Here is a 14,030-nt window from a genome sequence, read left to right as displayed (position 1 = left end):
GACTTGCTTTTTTAATAGCTTGTGGATTTTGTAGCTATGCTATGGTATTGCAAAAAGAATGAATTAACCAGGCTTTTGCTAAAAATTCTCCCTTTTGACAGCTTCAGCTTCAGTATAGCCTGATATACTGTTTTATTCCAGCACAGAGAGAATTACTGCAGGGTTTTATTCCTCATAACTGTGTTTACAGATATATGTACACAGATCAGAGAGCTATAACCCAGGTAATATACACAGTGGATTAGATTTAACCCTGAGCCAGAGGTGAGCCTGAGCCAACCTCCAAAATCTAAATATTCCCAAATCTTTGGGAGATTTGAACTCCAGATACACTTTACACAGTTTGGGGCCCTCTCTAGTTAAAAATTCACTCATGAGGGGCCTGACCCCATTCTAGTTGCTGATTCTTCTCCACAAGAAACCTGAACATCTTCCCTACAAACAATTCCCAACTCAGTATTGCCCAGCCCATTACTAGTCTCCTTAATCTTCAGCAGACACATGCTCTTTGTATGGCTGCAGTGATGAAGCTGAGTTGCATTGGATGCTCATGTTGGGGGATAACCCCAGGCAAGACTGGCAGCTTGCTTTGCATTCCTACTGCTCTGAATACCCCCCCTTTCCCACAGTTTCTGGATTAAAGCCTCCCACAAACCCTCTCTCTGCCTTTAAAAACTGTCCACATATATGTAGGGCCCTACCAAATTCATGGTCCATTTTGGTCAATTTCATGGTCATAGGATTTTAAAAATCGTAAATTTCATGACTTTAGCCATTTAAATCTGAAATTTCACGGTGTTGTCATTGTAGGGTCCTGACTCAGAAGAGGACTGTGAGGGAGTTGCAATGTTATTGTAGGAGGGTTGCAGTATTCCCACTCTTTCTTCTGCGCTGCTGCTGATGGCAGCGCTGTCTTCAGAGCTGGGCTGCCGGAGAGCGGTGGCTGCTGGCTGGGTGCCCAGCTCTGAAGGCAGCAGCGCAAAAGTAAGGGTGGCAACATTGTACCATGCCATCCCCACTTTTGCATGGCAGTAGCTGCTGCTCTCTGGCCACCCACCTCTGAAGGCAGTAAAGAAGTAAGGGTGGCAATACTGTGATCCTCCCCCTTACAATAACCTTGCAACTCCTCCACCTCCTCTTTTTGGGTTAGGAGCCCCAGTTTGGGAAACACTGGTCTCCCCCATGAAATCAGTATAGCTTTAGGGCAGCAGTTCTCAAACCTGGCTGGGGGGGGGGGAGGGGATCCCAAAGTGAGTCATGATCCCATTTTAATGGGTTGCCAGGGCTGGCTTAGACATGCTGGGGCCTGGGGCCAAAACCCAATCTCGAGGGCTTCAGCCCTGGGCAGCAGAGGTCAGATTACGGGCCACCTGCCTGGGTCTGAAGCCCTTGGACTTCGACCCCCAGGCCTGGGGAGGTGGAGCTTTGGCTTTGCCTCTTCTCCACCACCCAGCTTCAGGCTTTGGTCCCCCCTTCTGGGATCCTGTAGTAATTTTTGTTGTCGGAAGGGGGCTGCAGTGCAATGACGTCTGAGAACCCCTGATTTAGACCAGATTTCATGGTCTGTGACATGTTTTTCATGGCCGTGAATTTGGTAGGGCTCTACATATAGGTGAAGTACACCCGGAAAGAACCCAGTTTGCCAAGGTTTAAGTCAAAAGGCTAAATACATTTTTTGCGTAACTTCATGGATTTTAATTCTGTTACACCAGGGGTGAAATTGAGCCCATAATATTCTCTCTTCTTTCCAATCTTTTCTGTATTGTGTAAGAAGCTGTTTCAGAACATCACTGCTGCCTTTTGGCTTTGTGAGCTCTCTTTCTGGAGATTATGTGTCTCAATCACACATCATAAAACCACGTCTATTACTGATCTCAATAAGCAATTTTTTCCAGCCCAGTCTTTAATCCATCATTCAGCTTTTCTTAGAGACAGAAGTTATTTCCGTCGCCTGCTTAACACAACTATTTCTCTTTGACATTAACTTCTAAATAGTCCTATGTCGTTACTGAACGAGATCTGAACCGGGGACACTCACTGAAGTCAGCCCAGGAGACAGTCACAGAGCCAAGCCTTCAGAACGGATCATTTTCACCTAAGATTGGAGTAGGGTCCAACCCCAAAACCTGGATTTCAATGCTTCTCTGTCTTTGGTGGTGTTTGAAAACCAAACCTCAATCTCAGATTTGCTTCAGGGTCTTCTCTTTATAAGAAGCCTAGTCATATCTCCAGATATAAAGCACCCCTGTGCTCTTTGAGGTTTAAAATCCATATCTGAATTCTGAGGTTTGCATCCATCTACACCAAGAAATAAGATATTCTGTGAAAGCACAATTATTCTAAAGCAAGGTCAAATCTCTCATGTTAAATCAGCATCATGGTTATTTGAGCTGAAATCAGAAACTGCGAGTAACAGTTTTTTTAGTGGAAGACGCAGTTTGGGGTACATCATGATTTTCATATGGCACAGTGGCTGCTAGCATTAAGAAATTTTTGTAGGCTTTATTGAGCATGTAACTGGTATTTGACAGCTCTTATATGATTTGCAGCATTATCTATGTTGCAAGAAGTTTTGAAACAGTTTACAAGGTTCTTAAATTTCTCAATTTCCTTCAAGTCTCCCTTCTAAGGTGCTGGACCTTTCCTCTTATATTTATCTGAAAAATATGATGTAGAAAATTGATTTCCTTTGGAACATTTAAGCCTGGTTTTGCTCAAGCTCTTCTGACATCACAGTCTCTCTCTTCCATGGTAACCAGATATTGAAACTCCAGGGCTGCAAGTATTTAATCCAGCTAAAAGCTCACAAAGGGAGCACCTCCCAATTAAAAAAAATAGCAACATGAAAAAGTATAACATAGGAGAGGAAACAAGAATCATCGATATGGGAAACAGAGGACATCTTAATTGAGATATCTTTAAAAACTAATTTTCAATGATACAAGGCTTTTAAAGGCTGTGTAAAATACATCTACAAGGGTGAATTTCTGCATGTGTCCCTTTCTGCCTGCTGCTCTTCAGATGCCCTGTTTGAAATATAAAAAGCATAGAGGGGGAAAAGATGCCCCATAAAGGACTCCTGAACTGCAAAGTGTAAACTTTACTTTGTCAGCCCATCATACATGTTCAAGTTTACATCATCAGCAACAAATGGTGACTGCTGTTTCAGTCTATATAAGGAAAAGGTAATGTCTGTTCCAGAGCTGAAAAATCACCCTCTCTATCCGTACATATATAAACACATAGCAGCAAATGAAACAGAGGAGGCATGAGCAGAGGCTTATCTGTGTGCATACACTGTCTAATGCTACTGCACATGAGCATATGTTTGTTTGCCTGGCAGCTCTTTCTTCCTTGATGTGCACTGCCAGAAACTCAGTACATAGTGACATTCAATCAAAAAATCAGCAGCTTATTAGAAGGCACAGGAATAATATCTATAACAGATATATGGCTGATTTGGATATAAATCTGCTAGGGACGGTGTTTCTATGCAGTCAACTACACAGACCTGAACATGAAATGGCACATTTTCCAATTCATTCAGGTCCTAACACATACTACTGTTAGTATGACATCCAGATTGTCACAGTTTCAGGGTAATTGCATCTGTTTTTACCCTCTGTGGTCCCCCATTTAAGGTTTCTGGCTCCCAGATGTCATGTCTCTTGGATGAGACCCACATCTCTCTCCTGCCTGACAGGGGCTTTAAGGTGGCACAGTTCCCTGCCTTACACTGTGATATCCACAACAAGCCAGTTTGTCTAACGGCCAGCCTCAATGTGTTGCTTTCTCTCCAAGGGCTATGAACAGTGTATTGCCAGCAGTAACAAGTTACTGCATTGCTCTTTCTAAGGAAGCACCTTTATTCTTAAGGTAAAAGCATTACAGAGAAAACAGTAGAAATATTTAAAACACACACTAAAATATCATGAGTTAGTCATTAGCCCCCATGGGATCCTAGTAGGCCAGAGTCTTTCCAAACCTTCTACAAGAGTTGGAGTCCCCCTTGGACAGAAGGTCCAATCATTGCTGGATCAGAAAGAAGATCCCAAGTCAGTTTAACTGCAGCCTTTTTATGACAGAAGCCCTTTCTTTGTCTGTAGGTCTCTGGAAAACCCAGTTTGAACATGCACATGCAAGACACCGCAGGGGGTGGTACCTCTCCAGAGGTGTTTACAATTTGAGTGATTCACCTTAAATCATCATCCACTATTTTTAGCTCCTGGAGGAACTAAAAGCAACCCCACCCCCGAGCTGCATACAATCCCTGGCCCACAGCGATACATAAACCATTCATAACCTTAATAACAATATGTTCCTCCAAAGATATTTCATATGGTTTCAATATTTGTCACACAGATCATAAATAATTTATATAGTATATCACCACTAGAGGGGGCCGAAAGAGCAAGTACTCCATATCATCACCAACATGTGCACGAATGAGGCCGCATAGGCCAAAATGCAGATCTCCATTAAACCTGTGCATCTTCAATTAAATCAGTGGGGTTGCATGTACCTATCAGAGAAGATCTGCAGCCCCCAACATGCGGAGCACTCACTTCTTATTTTCTGTTTCCGTGCTGCATTTATGGGGCAACATGATAAGTAGGAGATTTGGCCTTGACTGTGTTATGCCCTCTATCTTACAAGGGGAGCACAGGGGGAGCATCTTCTTTAGTGTAAAAGTCTTTTTGCGAACAGCTGGTGTAACTTGGCCTTGACCATGTACCTGCAGCATATCAGCAAAATCATGCATTATCAGGCCTCCTTTCTTCACTGCAAGCTGTGCCTCAGATGTAGGGTGACCAGATAGCAACTGTGAAAAAACAGGGCAGGGGGTGGGGGGCGGTAATAGGCGCCTATATAAGAAAAAGTCCCAAAAAACAGGACTGTCCCTTTAAAAACAAGACGTCTGGTCACCCTCCTCAGATGGGATGAATGGATCCTCTAGTTTTTTACAGTGGAAGTATTTCAACAATGCACACAAGGGCAAACAGGCTTTTGTATAGTACTGGGATTTCAGGGGGTATAGTTTGCTATAGCTGTGACCTAAGGTTTATTAAATTAATCCAAAGAAAAGCAAGCCCAGTGATGAACGTCACTGTGTATTGCTGATCTTCCAAATGTTCATGGGAATGCTTTTTAGTGTCCCTCTGGAGGCTAAGAATGTTTGGATGATATGACATGGGAGGCAGGGAAGGAAGCAAGCCTCAAGCTACTGGATAGCTCAGCAGGCAAAACAAACAAATAAATTAGGGATAAGGAGAATATTTATCAAGACCTTACCATTGCTGCATCCCTAGACTTGCAGAACAGTAAGATCCCTAGGGTTTACTGACCACTAGGTTGAAACATTTGAAATAAGCTGATAATGAAGTTTATGAGGTCAGCAAAGATTCCAGCTTTCCCTATTCTGAATCCCACAGTACGGAACATGTTGTTTCCAGTGAGAAAGATGTCTCAACTTCCTCCTTTATTTAGTAACTGGAGCACATGAGCCAAGCTGCAAGTGACCTTTTCCCTAGTTCAATCTCAACTTCCCATTGTGCTGTTAGGGGAAAGTTTGTTCTAGTCACACCACAAGAGATGTAATGAGAAGCATGTCAAAGATTAGTTTAACTTTAGATACAGTTCAATTGCTCATACGAGCAAAGAAGAGAGAGAGCGTGAGAAACCACACAGAACTTTGACTAGTTTAAAATCAGTTGCTCTATCCATTCACCCAGCCACCCACATATACACACTGGGTTTTCTAAAATCATCTAGGCTGTCATGAATAAGTAGTAGCACTCAGCAGGAGTGACTGGAACTCAGATGCAATCAGTAGAAAAGTAAAGGTTTCAGTTAGTGTTTGAATGTGGATATCATTTATTCTTCTGCAAAACCAAAAGCTTCTTTAAATAATGCACTGCATTATTTTTTAATTTGAGTGCTTATTTCTGTAGGTTTTTTAATTCAGGTGCTTATTTCTGTAGGTTTGGCATGGAAGGACAAACTTTGCATACACTATAGAAACAGGCTGTGAACTACTATACAGTAAAATCTGCCTTAAGCAACCACTCAAAAAGGTGAACAAAAATCCACTCTGTAATAGAGGTGATCTCCTATTTTAGGAGAGCTATACAGTATTTAGTAAGTTTGAGGTTAATTTGGGGGAATAAGACTGGCGATAGACTAAGAACAGTAATCTGTTATACAAGGGTATTTATTTAATGGGTGGCATAAAACTATTTTTGAGTGATCTCATGGGTGAACAGCAGCTCTGAGCCACGTGTAAAATACAAAGAATTATCCAAATACTCCATAACTCCTTAAGTAGGTATAGAATTAATGAACCAGATCACCCACTGATCAAAAGTTAAAATGAAAACACGTTTTTATAATCAAAATATTCATTATTATGGTTTTTATTCTTAAGTCTACATCAGTTCACATACAATCCAGGCTGTTGGAGCCTATAAAGTAACAATCAAATACAAAGATGTTTACAGGATGTGTTCAGAAGCAAAGAGGATTTAGGGTCTGATCCAAAGTCTACTGAATTCAATAGAGAGACTCCCACTGATTACTTTAGGCCTTATCAGGTTCTTAGTAAGGAGTCACCAAGCAAGAATAAAAAGTGGGTTGCCCCATGTACTTAGGAAAAAATAAATAAAGAGGAAGTTACACAAAGCCACTGGTATGCTGTCCCCTGGTTCACTGAAGTTATGACCACATGTGAGCATCACTAGTTAGGGTGACCAGATGTCCTGATTTTATAGGGACAGTGCTGATATTTGGGGTTCTCTCTTATATAGGCTCCTATTACCCCCGTCCCGATTTTTCACACTTGCTGTCTGGTCACCCTATCACTAGTGCATGCCTCATGTGGATCGGTGAAAAAGTAGGCGTGGTCAGTGAAAACTTAAGGCCAGAGGGAAATTTGCAGCACTGTACACTATCCCAACCACTGTCGAACCCCACACAGCACTAGAGTAGTGTAAAGTGAGGTTTCTTTGGGGACTCTATATACTATGCAGGTTTGAGTGCAAGGCACCTCAGAACTATGCACTGTATACTTGGGCTGATGCCTGGGTATACAGTGAGCTCAGTGAATGTGTGTGTCACAGACAGTCATGGTCAGATCCTTTATATTAATTTAATGCATTTGACCTCTTACAGCTTTAAAATCTATACTTAAAATCTATGATACAATAACTAAGATCTGAGCAACACAGTTCAATAAAATGCACATTTCCCCCCAAACTCTGTGTAAACCTTCAAAACAATTGAACATTCCATTCTGTATTTTGCTAGTAGATTAGCCAAAAGCTACTCCTGCTCCCTCCAAAATGAACAGCATTTTTGCCGTTGACTTCAATGGGAGCAGGATCAGCCCCAAAGCTGCCAGTTACATTGCCTCTGGCTCATTGTAAATCTATATGCAATTGAGTCTTATTTTTACTAAAGCAGACAATACAGAAGTGTAGAACTTCCAGACACCTCCACATTTTTATTTATTTATTTATTTGCAAACTCTTGTGAAATAAAAAGCAGGCCCATACCTTGTTGAGACTTCTATTCTTCCAACTATCCAGGGTTTATATACATATCCCTGTATGTCTAAAGAGAACAGTCTATCCCAAACAGCAATTGCACATTAAAACCCATTAGAAGAGACAAATGATTGAGCGAGTTTTGAACAGCCTGCCACCTAAAGTTAACCAGAATTTATTTCTCCAGAGGGATTTCTTCCAGCTTTTGTTTTCTTCTTTTAAACCTTTATTTATTGCAACAGACATTTGGGAGGCTTCCATACACAGAACTCACGGTGAAGTGCTTTTGAGGTCAGTGAGGCCTGGGGATCCACAAAGGGACATAAGCATTGCGACACCTATTGTCACAACAGCTAACTTTTAGGTGCCTACAAAATCACTGGGACAATAATGGGATTCACAAAGCCTGAGTGAGGCACCTAGGCTCTGAATACAATGAATGGGGAGAGATAGGAACCTTAGAATGGGATCTACAAAAGTCAGCAAGGTAGGGTGCTCTCCCCCTAAGCTAGCCAATGGGAGATGCTGATGAGTCCTAACCCCTATCCCTCTCAGCGAGATAGGTACCTAAGTCCAGGCTGCATAGAGGCACCTATCCCCATTAATGCCATGCAAACCAGGGAAAGATAGGTGTTCCTCCACCTAATTCACATGCAGGGCATGATCTAGTAGGCTTGCTCAGAGGCCACCAAACGCCACACAGAACAGCAAGGCGAAGGAGGTGACGCTCCATTATCATCTTTAGCCCAGTGGTTAAGGTGCTCATTGGGATGTGTGAGACCCCTGGTTCAAGTCCCCCCTCAGCCTGATGAGAAGGGGGGAGCTGAACAGAGATGTGCCATCTCTTAGGGAGGTGCCTTAGCCACTGGGCCATGGAATGATTCTCCCTCTTTTTCTGGCCCAATAAATAGTTAATTGTTTAATAATTTATTTAACAGTGGAACAATGTGAATAGGGGCCTCCCTCAATCTCTCCTATGAGAATATCCCATAGCCTAGTTAAAGCACTAATTTGAGAGGTGGCAGATCCCTGTTCAAATTTCTTCTTATCAAGTTGAGGTGGGGACTGAAAGCAGGGCTCTCCCACATCCCAGGTGCGTACCCTAAGCAGTTGGCTAAAGAGAGCTTCTTTCCCCACACTGTTTTGTGTGGAGTTGGGCCACCAGTGAGCATGTCTACCAGATCAGGCACCACACACAACTGAGGTGGAGGACACCCTATCTTCCTCCGGTTCATGAATCGCTCTGGGGCTTAGGTGAGGGAAAGACACCCAGGTGCCTAGAGGCAGGCAGCAGTGTGCATAGCAAGAGCCAGAAACATAGGCACCTAGGGAAATCTTCACTGTGAAAACGTAGGCGCTGAAAGAGTTTTGGTGCCTACAGGGTTAGGCGGCAGCCAAGTGAGGTTTTTGTGGATCATAGTGGTGCCTAAAAGTGGAACTTAGGCACCTAAATCTGGGGGTTAGGCACCTAAGTACTTTTGTGGATCTGGGGCTGAAAGTTCTGAGCCTGGAGGAATTGCAGAAATGGCCCTTCAGAATAGGAGTGTTATGTTTTGATGCACATTCCTTAATTGAGCAGGGGCCGTCAATCAAGCTTGTACCAGTCTGCCAGAAAACCTGGTTTAAACACTGGCCATTTCCTACCGTTGCTCCTGCTTCTGGAGATGCAGACAGCAGAGGGGGAAAAAAGTTGCGCTTTACACTGAAATCTCTTTTTGATCCTAGTTTCACTCATATAAGTTATTATATTAACATCCATAACAGTAGTTTTCCGAGCACCAGGATTATCAAAAGTATCATTGACTTTTATGGGAATTGTGCTCCTAAGTCACATCAGTGCTTTGGAAAATCCCATCCTGATTGACTTATAGATATGGAGCCCAATCTACTGCTATTGAAGGCTATGGCAACTCTCCCATTGAGCTTGGAAGTACTCACAATATATGTTCCAGACTGGATCTGATTTCCAGTCAGCATGATACACCTTATTCAAGAGGCAAATTGCTCTTGATTAGGAACAGTAGTTTCTCATTTTCTTCTGTAATTATTGCACAAGTTCTTCAAGGTATTCAAGATATTTTCTTCCTTTTTTAAAAAATAGTTGACACATGTATACCTAGGCTTGGCAGAATTTAATATTTACTTTTCATAAATGTTTATTTTTAAGCATATTTTTTATCCATTTAAATTTTCACACTGAGGGAAATTAGGTGGGGTCAGACAATAATTATTTAATGGCAGTCGATGTTAAGATTTGAAAAGTTAAAGATTTCTAACAACTAAAACACAAACTGTCAACATCACATGTAAAAATAAACCAAGTAAATAGCCTTATATCAAACTGTAATAAGTTCTCAAGCAGCATTTTTCCTACTTTACTCATCTGTCAATTCCGATTATTATAGATGGAAATATTTTTTCATCAGTTTGTATGTGTACAGTGAAACCAACCATTTACCAATAAAAATCTAGTACTTCCAAGCATATATATATATAAATATGGTAGACATGTCCTTAACTTAAATTTCCCTGTGTGATCACCACATTGTATATACTCCCCGTCCTGGCCAATATTCAAGGAAGCATTTATCTGACTGGACTGGCCTATGCTACAAGACGTAACCATGTCTGAACCTGGTGGTCAACAATCATGCTAGTTGAATCAGGATTTAATTATGATTAGCTGACATGATGCAGAGCATGTTATAAATCCTTGTATACCCTTGGTTTAACCATGCTAAGACCCAGTACAGATAACACAATTGCTGACAATTGTTTATACGTGGTTACATTTCACAGCATAAACCAAGCCATTGTGGTATCTTTCTCTTTAGGGACTCATCTGGGTTGGTCTTTCCTAGTAAGGAAGTTGGCAATGGACATGCCGTCACAAGCAGATATTGTCTGAGAGATCTGTGAATGGTTTTTCAGTTGGATGTATCGGCATTTTGCCAGCCACAATCACCCCTCTCTGCTGTTATCTGACCACAAAGTTTGAACAAGAAATTCACTTCTCTCAGAGGAGTTCATCCACTTGCACATCAAATAGGGACCAAGCCTTAAAAAAAGGACCACACCTCATAAAACATGCACTATGATCTAAAGATTAAGAAGTCTAGAATGTTTTTCAATCATTGTCTCTTTTACCACTTTGTGGCACAGACCCGTCTCTTATATAGACTGGTCAAATGGCACCATCAGAGTCTGATTTAGACAAGCTCAGGTGCCTAAAGCTCGGACCATAACTCCATATTTAGGCACCTGACTAAGTGGTCTGAATTTCTGAGGTGCTGGCAACCAGCTATCAGACCATTTATTTGGGTGCTTTAATACAGTTTTAAAATACGTAACTTTTGGACGCCCATGTTTTAAAACGTTGGCCACAGTTTTCTTGACACCATAAATAATTTTTAATAATTCTAAAAGCATCTCATTTTGCAGGTGGCAAGGAGTTTATTACCAGCTGTGTCTGATGCAACACGTAGAGGTGAGTGAGAAAGTTCAGCTGGCTAACAGTGATCACTATACAAATGGTTTAAATATTCTGTAAGAGTGAATTCCCCACGGATAATAGCACTGATGAACTTTCAAAAGGCAAACTTTAAAACTATTAGGAAAATGGTTTAAAATAAACTGAATGGTAGGGAAAAAACGAACAAACAAAACACTAGAGTTTCAGCCAATGGATTATTCAATGACAGAAGGCTGCTCAAAAACACAATATCAGAGGTACAGGATATCTGTTTATCATTAAGCAAAAAAAGATGAGACTAAACCCATGATGATTAAACAGCAATGTACAGGAATTCCTTAGGGCATAGATGGAAATTCTTCACAAATGACATATCTAATCTATCTATCTATAATGGACTGGAGCACATTTTCCTGATAAGGATAATGGGCAAAGAGTCAGGATGAAGAGGAAACAACATTATCGAGATCAAGGAAAACAAAATTCTTTAAATGCACTAGACCAGTGTTTCTCAACCATTTTGACATCAGGGACCAAGGTTTGCTGTCTTACTGAACTGTCATGGACTGCTTGAGATTAAAAAACTGAACAATCCTTCACTGGTATTTCTTGCTGTTTTTTTCTTGCCAGGCATTTCTTTTTTGTACTATCGCATGTAAGGCATTACTTACTTGCTTACCAATACAGGGCCATTACTTCAGTTCTATTCGTTAAAATAAAGTCCAATTCAATAGGGGTGCTGGTACAATTTGGATAGTGGGTGTGCTGAGAGCAGGGCCAGCCCACACATTTTGGCACCTCAGGCGGGGAGCTCAAATATCGCCCCCAGGCCCTCTCACTTGGGCCAAAACTTTGAAAGGTCTCAATTCTGCCTTCTTCCTGTTCTACTCCTCTCATGGTACTGCTCTGCTACCTACCCCAATACAGGAGAACAAACAACTTAAAATGCCTTGTTCAAAAATTTTAAGTAACACTTAACTTTCAAATGCCTGAACAGCAAATGTAACTTTTCTTGTTTGCATAGTAAACACTGGCATTTTTATCTGTTTGAATAATCAAAGGTGGTGCTTTCCCTACCTTCTTGGTTGCAAAGATCTGAACTGCTTCCTGAAGGTCCACAGTCTGGGCCAGCTCATGCTCTATTGAGATGCAAGGCCAACCAGCCTCTCCTGTGTCATTGTGGAGTGTAGATGTGTTTTTATTAACTTCACCTTGGAGAAGCTGCGTTCTCCACTGGCAACTGTTACAGGAATCGTTAGGATTATGCGCAGAGCAACAAAAGCATTTGGAAAGAGGGTGGTCATCTTATTTGTGCACATATATTCCAGAACAGCCTTTGGAGTTTATCTTGCTGAAATGTTTTTTGAAAGGGCTTTCAGTTCATCACCTAAATCACTTGCATCAATATCGCGCATGTCATCATGTGTCAACACTGTCTCTAGTGCCCTGCATTGCTGGTGTAGGTCTTCTTCAGATATAGTGAGGAGTTTTGGAATATCATACGCAGCCCAAATATACTGCTGTGTTCCTTGAGCTGCATGAAATGTTCTTCAACTGACTGTATTGCACAGTCTAGCATCTGGTTAAAGAATTCGACTTTGAATTGTTGTTTGGGGTCTCTTATGGGATTATCCTGTGCCTTGTAATCAAAATGTCGTCTTCGTCGGTGACTCTTGTACTCTTGAATGGGTGGGAAAATAGCTTCAGTGTGAAGTTCCTCTGCCAACTTCTGTGCACTCTTCAGAATGTTTTGAAATCCCTCATCTGACCAGTAAGACGGTAGGTATGACTTTGCTTTGTCCAATTGTTCCATTGCTCCAGATATATCAAGGTCAACATCTGGAGTTTCTTGCTTACAACATTTATTTCAAACAGTATGTCATGCCACAACACTAAGCCACACAGAAATTTGAAGTTATGTATGTTTCTGGTGATTTAATTTCCCTCTGCCACTGTTCTCCCACAACCAGTTCCTGTCATAGCATTATCCTCCATAATGGCAACTTTGGCATCATCTATCTTCCCATTTGGTGTTGATAGGCTTTATCGCCTCCACTCCGACTTTCCCATCGTGTGGCACTCAGTGGTTTCAGTGTCAGAGAGGATGTTCCCAGGTGTTGCTTCAAAATTTGCCATCGCTGAGTTGATGCAGAGAAAAATACATAGATACTTTGAATTACATTAAAAAATTCAGCAGCCTCACTAGAAGCTGATGCTGCATCACTGACCACCAAGTTCAATGAATGAGAACTGTATGGGACAAAAAAAGCTCGCGGGTTTAACTCTTGGATCATGTCTGCACTCCTCTGCTCTTTACTCTCATGTTGGCACCATTATCGTAGCCCTGACCTCTCATGTCAGCTATCACAATTCCTGTATCTTCCAGTTTTTTAAGAAGCACATTTGTCACACCACTCCTGTAGTATCATCAATGTCAATAAATTCTAGGAAATGCTCTCTGACAGTCACTAATGCAGAGACATTTTCACTAGGTTCTGTTTTTACAAAATGCACTATTAAAGTCATTTGTTCCGTATGGCTGATGTCAGGTTGTGCAGTCCAGAATAATAGAGTAATATCTTGCTGACTTGAGATCTGCCACAATCTTCTGTTTGACTTTTCTTGACAGTAACTGTATGATCTCATTTTGAATGTTTTTTTCAAGGTAGTGATATGTTTATATTTTTCTTGGGTGGTGACTCTTCTTAGATGCTCCTGGCGTACAACATCAAACTCAGCCATCAGCTCCACAGTTTTAAGGAAGTTTCCATTGTTTTGTCACATACAGCTGATCTGAAGTGCCACATAGTGCTAGGTTTGGGTAGCAAGCATTCTCACAATGGCAACGAGAATAATTTGCCAGTAAAGAGACTTTGATGCAATCTTCTCCTTGATTGCTGATCTTTTATGGTGTCATTTAACCTTAAGGGCTAGTCCACAATTAACCGTCCGTGGTCGGCACTGCAAGGTAGAGTATCGATCTTCACGGAGTTCGAACTATCGCGTCTGATCTAGAC

General features: G+C 41.5%; 1 protein-coding gene across 1 annotated transcript in view; it reads right to left on the bottom strand.

Moving 5' to 3' along the window:
• Positions 1-14,030, bottom strand: part of LOC123345139 (phosphatidylinositol 4-phosphate 3-kinase C2 domain-containing subunit gamma-like) — a 270,359-nt gene that overhangs the window by 75,450 nt on the left and 180,879 nt on the right. The window lies entirely within an intron of this gene.

This window comes from Mauremys mutica, chromosome 1, assembly GCF_020497125.1.
Source record: "Mauremys mutica isolate MM-2020 ecotype Southern chromosome 1, ASM2049712v1, whole genome shotgun sequence".
Lineage (NCBI taxonomy): Eukaryota > Metazoa > Chordata > Testudines > Geoemydidae > Mauremys > Mauremys mutica.
This window is presented reverse-complemented; position numbering and strand designations above follow the sequence as displayed.